Raw genomic sequence first — 10,465 nt, forward strand, 5'->3', positions numbered from 1 at the left:
CAATCCCAGAAAGGCTGCAGGCCGCTCTGCCCTCCCTCTCTGCACAATGAGCGAGTAGAAATGATAGGACAGGGTCTTGAAACAAAGGAAATGCCGGTGCCGGGAACTGGGCACTAAGAGATCTGAGCGGAGGCTGGGCTCACAGCTTGATTTGGTTCTGTCCAGGGGACCCTGGTGCTCCCTAAGCGTTGTTTTTCTGTCCTCCTGCCCCGCCCCCCATTCTCCGTCTCTCTTGGGTTTGCGTTTCCTCACCACGTGAGCAGGGGCCTTGTACAGCAGGACAGGAGGCAGGGCCTGGGGTGATGCTGGTCTTCGGGGGGGTGATGCTGGTCTTCAGGGCGGGTGTGAGCTTCCTCATTCCTCAGCGAGATGGTATGTCTGTTACCCAGGACAGAAAAAGTGGTAACATCAGCAATCAGACGCACGTAGCTGACTGGAGCTTTCCTGCGTCTCATCTCCTGGGAACTGGGGATGGTGAACTGTGTGCAAATAATGAGAATGGCATCGGCAATGGCAATGACCTTTATGTCTGCTTCCAACCTGGAGAGCGAGAAACCCCGGGAAGCCATGGAGGTGCCCGATCAGACAGGGCTGCATAGGGTTCTTAGGCTCACATGTAACATTTTTCCTTTTCCATCTTACATTTCGAGGAAATATAACCTCTTCGAACTTGTCAGAAGCACTGGGGTCTGGGCTCTGTGGTACGGCATATAACCTGACAGTCTAACTGGACCCCAGGGTGAGCTTGACGATATGTCAGCCATGTAATATCCTCAACCAAGCTATTAGCAGGAAGGAAAAAGAGAACAGGGTGGGAAAAGGACAGATACCTGTGGAATACTATCCTTCTTTGCTCCTATTTAGTTGTTTTCTTTTTGGCCATTTACTTTTTCTTTTGAACTCAGGAGGAAACTACTGGGTTCTATTTATAAATTAACAACAAATATAGATAGAGGCATATAGTATGATATTAAGAAATTGAGATTTCGTATCATGAGCATGTCATTTTCCCACATGTTCAATTTTCGTATGTATATTAGATAATCAAGTAACCTATTTCTGGTTTACTAATTATTTTTCTCAAAATAATTTCTATTTTGAATATCTTTTTAGCATCTATTGAAATATTCAAATTATTTTCCTTAATCAGCCAATGTGCAAGTTATATTAATATATTTTCTAATAGTAGAAAAAATATCCTTGCATTACTGCAATAACTACTTCTTAGTTATTATATGGTCCATTTATACTTTCCTTAATCTTTTTTATTATAGATATCACCTAGTAATCATCAGCAATATTTTCTGAAAATTCATTTTTATTTATAACAGCATATTCTGGGATAATATTTCTTCATATTAAAATTTGAAAATTACAATGCATAATACTTTATGCCCAAACCCACAACCATTTTTCTTATAATAAAATATACAGTTGCCTGGTCAGCATGGCTCAGTGGTTGGTCATCAGTGTAGGAACCAGGAAGTCACTGTTTAATTCTTGGTCAGGGCACGTGCCTAGGTTGCAGGATCAATCCACAGTGTGGGGTGTGCAGGAGGCAACCAATCAATGATTCTCTCTCATCGTTGATGTTTTTATCTCTCTCTTCCCTTCCCTTCCTCTTTCAAGTCAATAAAAATATATTTAAAAAATATATACAGTAAAACTTCTCTTATTGAGTAAAAATCTTTCAGTTTAAGGCATACTATTCTTTTAAAATGTTTGTTTTTAAATCACCAAATAATTGCTTATTGTCTTTTAAAATTAAATTTATTGGGGTAACTTTGGTTAATAAGATTACACGGGTTTCAGGTATACATTTCTATGATGCATTATCTCTGTATCGCACTGTGTGCCCACCACCCCAAGTCCAATCATCTCCTGTCACCGTATATTTGACCCTCTTTACCCTTTAATACCCTCCCACTCCCTTCCCCCGGTAACCACCATACTGTTGTCTGTGCCTATGCATGGTTTTTTTTTATTTGTTTATTTGTTGCTTTCAGCTTCATATCCCACATGTCAGTGGAATCATATGGTTCTTAATTTTTCTGTCTGACATATTCCACTTACCAGAATACTCTCAAGTTCCATCCATGTTGTTGGCAGTATTTCATCTTTCCTCATGGCCGAGTAGTATTGCATTGTATATATGCACCACATCTCCTTTACCCAATCATCTGTTGAAGGACACTTCAGATGTTTCCATGTCTCAGCTACTGTGGACAATGCTGCAATGAACATAGGAGTGACTATATCTTGGAAAATATATATTTTGAAAATTTTGGGGTTCAGCTTCAAAAATTGTTTCCCTGATGGATGCGTAGCCTGGCATACTTACTCATAGACCTCCACCAGCTGCCGGGGGGTGAATTTCCTGTTCGATCTACCTCTTAGGCATTAACTCCATCATCTTAGGTTGCACTGTAAGCTCAGGAAAGCACTGGTTCTGCCATATTTAAAATGCACCACTAGCTCCTTGCATGAAAGTTTCTCCCAGAGCAAATAGGCAATCTTTATTATTATTATTGATTAAGGTATTATATATGTGTTCTTATCCCTCCATTGCCCTACCACCCCCGCTCATGCCCTCACCCCCCTGGTGGCTGTGTCCATTGGTTAGGCTTATCTGCATGCACACAAGTCCTTTGGTTGATCTCTCCCCCTTTAATTTAGTTGCCCTTAGTTGGACTCAGGCAACAAGAATTCTCTGGCTCAAGGTCTGAACCAATGGCTGTTTTAGAAGCAAGCCTCAGGGCCTTCTCTCAAGTGCAGAGGCTCTGCCTACACTCAGATCCCGAGCCCTGTTCACCCAAGATGGACAACTCCTGTTATTCCTTTTTGGCTAATCTATAGATCTTGAAACCACCAACTACCTATAAAAATACATTTTTGTTTTTTATTAAGCCTTCAGGTTTTTTGAGCGTTGTTTTTTTTTCAGAGCTAAAGAGAATAAAACTTGTAGCCGCTGCCTTAAGGTTGGGGCTTCTCCTGGGAAGCTTTCAAACACTAACTCACGATTCCTGGGGTGTGTGATGCTGATTTAGGGAACTAGCTCTGCAATTCAGATTCACAAACAGAAGCACATCCTTCCCACTATCAGTGTGGATTTATTAAAAACTGTTGCAGCCCTAGCTGAGTTGGCTCGGTGGGTAGAGCATCGGTCTGCGGACTCTAGGGTCTCAGGTTCGATTCTGGTCAGGGGCATGTACCTTGGTTGCGGGCATATCCCCAGTAGGGGGTGTGCAGGAGGCAACTGGTTGATGTTTCTCTCTCATCAGTGTTTCTAACTTTCTATCCATCTCCCTTCCTCTCTGTAAAAATCAATAAAATATATTTAAAAAAATAAAAAACTGTTGCAGACAAACCAGTAGGAGTTCTACAAATGTAAAAGAAATAATAAAATCTCTTAAAAAAATCTGAGGTAGCCCTGGCCACAGTGGCTCAGTTGGTTGAGCACTGTCTTATACACCAAGAGGTGGCGGGGTCAATTCCCTGTCAGAGCACATACACTGGTGCAGATTGGATCTCCGGTTAGGGGGTGTGCAGGAGGCAACTGGTTGATGTTTCTCTCTCATCAGTGTTTCTAACTTTCTATCCATCTCCCTTCCTCTCTGTAATAATCAATAAAATATATTTAAAAAAATAAATTAAAAAAATAAAAAACTGTTGCAGGCAAACCAGTAGGAGTTCTACAAATGTTAAAGAAATAATAAAATCACTCCTAAATTCTCACTCATTATTAAGCATAGTTAGCATTGTAGTTTGTGATATTAGGTTATAACTCTCCATAAATCTACATCTATACACAGTGGCACATGTCCTGCACACGCCCAACCAGGACCAGGGCTGGGGAGGAGCCTGCAACTGAGGTACGTGCCCTTGACCTGAATGAATTGAACCCGGGACCCTTCAGTCCGCAGGCCGATGCTCTATCCACTGAGCCAAACTGGCTAGGGCTAAATTATTTTCAGTATTGGTCTATACATTTTCAATTTTTATGTATATACACTTTCATACATGCATATAATATATCCATATATTAAAATCTTATTTTCAATATTAATGACATAATCATTTTATATGTATTAGTATATATTATACTATTATTTAATATGCCTTCATCATCTCTTATTTTATGCCTATATAAGAATTTAGTTCATATAATCTGTAATATTCGGTTGAACATTTATGCTGACTCCAATTTTACTTTGCTACTCTTAAAAACATTGGGATGGAAATATGTATACTCTATTTTCCTTATCAGATAATATCATAAGGAAAAATGTCTGTAAGTTTAATTATTCATAAATTCCATCCTGGTGGTGTACAGTCTAAGATATGTTTTCAAATTATCCTTCAGAACAACTCTATTACTGATTTATAACTTCTAAAATGAATGGTAACCAATTTTCTTATTTTATACATGTTGCAATATTTTCTTTTAAAATATTTTTATTAGATGTTCTTAATTTACTTCTTTTATTCAGTTTGGAATATTTATCTCTGTTTTGAAAAAAAAATACCTATAGATTTGAACAAGCTTTTCTTTTTTTATGGTTTATGCTTTTACTGATGTATTTAAAAAGCATATGTGTTCCAAGACTATAACAAGAATACACATTATACTTTCTTTTGCTGCTTTTATGTTTTTTAAAATGTAAACTATATTTAGTTTATTTTAGCATAAATGTTAAATGTATATCTGGCTTGTTAAGTTCTTTTTCTACTAAACAGTGGGAGATCATACTTTTTGAATAATTCATTACCTGACTACCATTTTTAAATGACATTTAAAATTTGTTAAATTCAATATATAATGTATTTTTAAAAATTTCCTATTTTATTTCATTATGTGTGTGTCTATTCTCATATGGCTATGGTCAAGTAAATTATTATGTTTGTTCAATATAACAAAACTCATAAATATATTGATATCCCAGTTACTAGACTACATTTGTTCTTATAGACATATGTGCAATTATTTTGTCTACATTAAAAATATAGTGTTTTAAGATTTGATTAAGATTATATTTGCAGACCAATTTCAAAGGAGTTGAGATATATACAAAATTAAAGCTCCCCATTTTTAAAAAGCCATTTAACTTTCTAGCAAATGAGTATCAGGCTGTTGTAGAGAAATGCACAAATTGGGATTTTGTTGTAAATATGTTTCATACATTAAGTCATCACAAGGGCAACTATCTTTTCTATATGCAGTTCCTTATTTATGCCTTTTATATAACAGACACTGAGACCAGCAATGGGGATATAAAAATTCTTAGATCAATACATGCTTTGGAAACTTGCAGTACAATAAGGTAAACAAATCTGCAATTCATTATAATTTCCCGTGATACATGTCTCACTAGGAGTATGTCAAAACGGCAGAAGATTATCCAGAAGGGAATACCTAGTATGGGTTGGGGAAATCTTCGATTATAAATAACCCATGTCTTCTTGTACTCCCATACGTGAGCTTTCTTTTCAATTTTTCTTCTTAAGCAAAACTTACATCTCAAATTTCTTCACCTTTTCTGCTCCCAAGATAGTCTAAACCAGTATCACTTCTCCCTTATTTGATACAAGACTGTTTCCAATCAAGGAAACTGTTTCAATTCAGGAAAAAAAAAATCCAGAGAAGTAAGGGAATGATAGCTGTAATAATCCCATAATAAGCTCTAAGAAAGACAGTGGTGAAACTCTTGCCTCCAGAGGGTTCCACCAGGTGGCAATGAGTGAGCCAGAATTCGAACCCGGTCATGAGATCTTCATGGCCCCACTGCTGGATCACAGTTGCTTTAAGTTAGTGGTGTAATGTGATGGTCTCTAAAGAGTTTTAATATACATACTTTTTGTCTTAAAAATGTAAATGCATTTAGCATATTCTTTTTCATTATATTGATACTTCATTTAATTATAAAAATACTACGGAGTACTTGGTTATAAAAATCAAACAATTCAGAATTATGTAGAGGTAAAGCCCACCTCTGTGGCTAAACCAGTCTATAATAATAAAAGCGTAATATGCTAATTAGACCGGACATCCTTCTGGGACAAAGCCAGGGTTGCAGTCGTGGGATCAAGGCAGCGCTGCAAGGGAAGGATCCAGGCAGCTGCAGCTGTGAAGGTCTACTCTTGCATGAATTTCATGCATCGGGCTTCTAGTATATTTGTATGGATAAATATATTTATAATGAATGGGTTTATACCAGGCAGATTTTCCTGCAATTTGCTTTCTTAACATAATACTATGGTGTTGTTATTTTTCATGTCAGTACTAGATCTAACCTATTCTTTTTATGGCTCATAAAATCCTGTGTTAGGAATACAGCCTAGTTTATTGAACCTTGACTTTCATATGGACATTGAGTTGGCTTTCAATGATTAGCTATTGAAATTTAAACATATATGCATATCTCACACCTGCTCTCACCATGTGTGTATCTATAAATACATGCACATGAACCTCAATTTATATACTTATGAATATATATTAAATTACAGTCCCTGTATACATATGCATTTATGTGTGTTCACTTATGCATATGAGTGTGTGTATATGTATGTCTTTTTGCCATTAGTTTAGATGCCAAGGAAGAGTATGAATGAGCTGATTTAGGTAGAATTTAAATGTTGATAAACATAGCTAAGCAATTTGTAAAATAGCACACATCAGCAGTGTCAGCCATGTATTAGAATGTTATCTACCCACACGCTTGCCAACACTGATTGGTAATTCAAGGCAGTATTATAAATATAATGGATATACTGGGAACAATGTGTTATCTTGTGGTTGTCTTTCTTTTGTAAAAAGAAAAATAGCTTATTGTTCTGCTTTCAATAGGGAATATGAAATTGATTTTTGAGTCTGTGAACTAAGTACTTGAAATGTCTTTGATCCTCTATAGTTTTGTTGAGAGGAATAATAATGACAATAATAGGAATAAGTTATAGTTTTGCACATTTGTATTAATCTTACCATTTTCAAGCTCTTGAATTCATTATATTCTGTGGATCCCCATAGCAACTGTGTCCAGGTAGGGCAGTGATTATCATTATAGCTTTGTAGAAAATGAATCAAAACCGCAACTCAAAGAAATAAAATGACTTTACCAAGGTCACACAAGATCAAATACGATAATCTTTGAAAATGATTTTAAAACTTTTAAGTTCCTTGTACAACTTAAAACATGGGAATCTGAAGGTAAGAAACCATTTGCCTTATTGAATAAAAAAGAATTCATGTTTCTCAGCTGGAAAACTGGGACCTGCCAAAAAATGGGAATGCGTGTTTGGGGAAGATTCCCCTGTGCTTGGGGACTACTGCGACACAGGTGCGCATCGGGGCAGAGTGCCTCCTCCTGCCCAGCGGAATCTTTGGTGTGTTTGGGGCTTTGCAAGAGCTGCAGATGAATTTTAGTAGGCCATGGGGAGGATTCAGAAGCAAGAATTCTTCAACCAGTCCTGGCAGCATCCGGTTCTGTGAAGCCCGAAATGTGAGGGATGAACATGGGAGTGAGCTAGAGCAGCAGTTAGTTCATATTCAGCAAGGACAACTTCCCACTTTGAATTACTTCTCTGGGTGGGAAGTTAATTTTCACTCAGGGAGGTGGGTGCTACACCAGACCTAACTTTCAAATCACGTGAAAGTTCATAATACAATAAACATGCATGATGCATGCACACAATTACAAGAGCGAGCACACACATGTAAATGCACATGCACACACTAATGCGTTCTCTCAGAATGGAGACATGAACACAGATAGGGAAGGTGTGCCATATTCATGTTGGCTGGTATGGATGGGTTGCACTTCACTAAAACACTCAAAGTGCATGAGATCATACCCAACAATACATGCATACACACACAAACAAGATCAACATGTTCATAGAGTGCATGTATGTGTATGTAAAATATTCATGCCCAGGGAGAAATACAAGTGCTCGCTTCTTCAGAGATTTAGAGTTCTTGAGGTTGGTATTACTCTGCTACCAAATCCTATCACAGATATTACAAGCAATAAAAGTAGAAACTAATACTTCTTAAAAACATACCTGTGGAGAGCTAACCTTTTATGTGACCAAATCAAATCCAGCAATAATACATCATAAAGGTAACACATACTCGTATTGGAAAAGTTAGGTTTATCCAAGAGATTTACAAATGTGTTTCAATTCCAATCAGTGGAAGGATTGGATGGAGTGAAAGACTAATCCTCTCCCAAATAAAAGAATTCCCCTGCCTGCTGGCATTTGATCTGGGACATCACTCTCCATGAATGTTAATAATTATTATCGTTCACGCAAAAAGTGGAATTGTTTAATTCTTTCATTTTCTTCATTTAATGTCATTACCAGTGTATATGTTTTGCCCAGGCTAACGGCTCCAGTGACCACTTAAGTCTCCTCTTCCAGGATCCCTCAAATCCAAATTATCCATCTTAATAATTCCTTCTCAGAATTGCTTCTGATATCCACTCCTCTTTTTAGTTTCCACAGGATCAACCCATGTGTAAGAGCTACAGTCCTAGATTTTTAAAATAGTTTTCCCAGCCTAGATCTTATCACCTACGGACTAATATAATCACATCACACCCTGTGAAATCCTGTTTCTTAAATTGCTTACTGATTAAATGTTATGCTTTATGACATCTACAACTTTAAGATTTAAACCCAACTTTAAGATTTAAAATCTGATTACATGTCATTCTTCCTTATATAATTTTCAAATTTGTCTTAGTCCCCAACTATGGCCATGGCTTATCATGAGAATAAAATTTCCAGGATAGTTTTTATTTTCCCTTTCTCGTTTCCTTTCCTTTTATTTAAAAATACAAATGTCATGCTCTACCAAAGGCAAACTAAAGCAGAATTGAGATCTCCATGGTGAACTGGGAAAAATCCTTGCTGTTCCTGCTGGCCAACCAATTCCCAACCATCATTTTCTAAAATGTGTCTGAATCACACTTTTTGTCGGTGATTGAGACAATGTGGAAAATAACACCGCTGCCAAAGAAGTTTCAAGACTCCTGTTTCAATGGAACTACTTTTGCTTCCACATTTTTCAATAGAATATATTCTTCTGTTCTCTCGGTTTTCAGAATGTCATGTATATGCCATATAATTTCAATAATTTTCCTTTGCATGCAGTTATTTAACCCTTTGTTATTCCTGGTACACTGTGAGCATGAAAGGAAGCACTATGTCCCAATGATCTTTATGTAGTGCCCTGGTCACACTCTTCCTAGCTGTCCAACAAATGCTCATGGAATGAATGTAAAAATGCTGGTCAAGACTTTTCCGAGCTCAGGAACTTGAAAAGCATCTTCTGCGGGTGGAGACATCCTCCAATATATTCCCAAATGTCCCTGTTAACCTTTACTTATGGGATAACTCCTTTCTTTGAACCCCACTTTATCTGAAGGTACAACATCTTAATGAATATTAGCAACATTTCTATCCCACCTTTAATTTTCATCCTCATTCACACACCTAAAGAATACATTAGACTTATGAAATGTATTTTTTGGTGATAACACCTTAGATTAAAGGAATTAATTCAACCTCCTTAGTTTCTATAGGTCATTTCAGTGGGGGTTTAGGGATTTCCATATCATCTTTACTTTTTACACTTTTTCCTTTTTTTTAAAGGAAGTATTAGTAATATATTTAATTGAATTCAAATTTATTATAGAAGAGATGGGATCAATATAAATTAATAATACATATAACTTTCAGAAATGTCTTTTATCTTTCAAGATTAAAGTTTTATGTTAAATATGGGAAATCTTTTAGTCATATCAGGGAAAATTAATTTCTGCAACATTTATGCTTAAAAATAATTCAATTAAAATTGCTCGTCATGTGACCTTTTTATAAGAATATGAATTTGTATGGAAGGTTAAATTTCAGGACAAATCTTAATGTAATAATGCTGCTCTCTTCCTCCACTTTCCAAGTGTGTTTTCCTCCTGCTTCTGCAACATTATCTCTAAAATTTCCATTAGTCTGGAGAGTCTTATGACTCATCTTAATATACTTTAATGGCTATGTACTTTGTAGCAAATTAAACCTGATTAAATGAGAATTTTAGATGAAAATAATAATTCCAGTTAAAATTAGCACATCTGATTTTTACATGTCCTTAAATCTTATTTTAAAAGCTTTATAGTTTAATTCCTTGTATCTCATTTGAATGTGGAACTGTGAGCATTAAAAATAGAAGGATCGTGTCAGAAGCCAGGGCATTAGATATGCAGCCCCAAATGCAATGAGGAATTTAAGAGGCACAGATATTTTTGGCATTTATTACGCACTGTTGGACTGCATCAATGACTCATTACAGTTCATTAAAGTAATGCTGGAATGTAATGGACAATTTCAATGTTCCTATTAGAGACAGGAAAAAATATGCAATTTTTTTCTTTGTCTTATGAGAAATTCTGGACAAGTTAGATTT

Source organism: Myotis davidii, unplaced genomic scaffold (genome assembly GCF_000327345.1).
Source record: "Myotis davidii unplaced genomic scaffold, ASM32734v1 scaffold238, whole genome shotgun sequence".
Taxonomy (NCBI): Eukaryota; Metazoa; Chordata; class Mammalia; order Chiroptera; family Vespertilionidae; genus Myotis; species Myotis davidii.